This window comes from Crocuta crocuta, unplaced genomic scaffold, assembly GCF_008692635.1.
Source record: "Crocuta crocuta isolate KB4526 unplaced genomic scaffold, BGI_CrCroc_1.0 scaffold334, whole genome shotgun sequence".
Taxonomy (NCBI): Eukaryota; Metazoa; Chordata; class Mammalia; order Carnivora; family Hyaenidae; genus Crocuta; species Crocuta crocuta.
In genome coordinates, this window is record NW_027533260.1 from 4,386,699 (window position 1) to 4,386,941 (window position 243).

Sequence of the window (243 nt, forward strand, 5' to 3'; positions counted from 1 at the left end):
TCTTGGGAGTGAAGCCCTGAGACTTTACGTTAGATTCCTGTTCTGTGCGATGCAATAAAAATGTACAAGCCAAACATTGCGTCTTTTAAAAACATCATCATTTCTTTTTCAAAAATTATTATTATGTTTATTAATTATCATTTCTTTGCCATCTTATATAGCACTACTGGAGAATAACTTTTTAAAATTATTTTTAATTTAAAAAAATTTACATTCAAGTTAGTTAGCATATGGCACAAATGT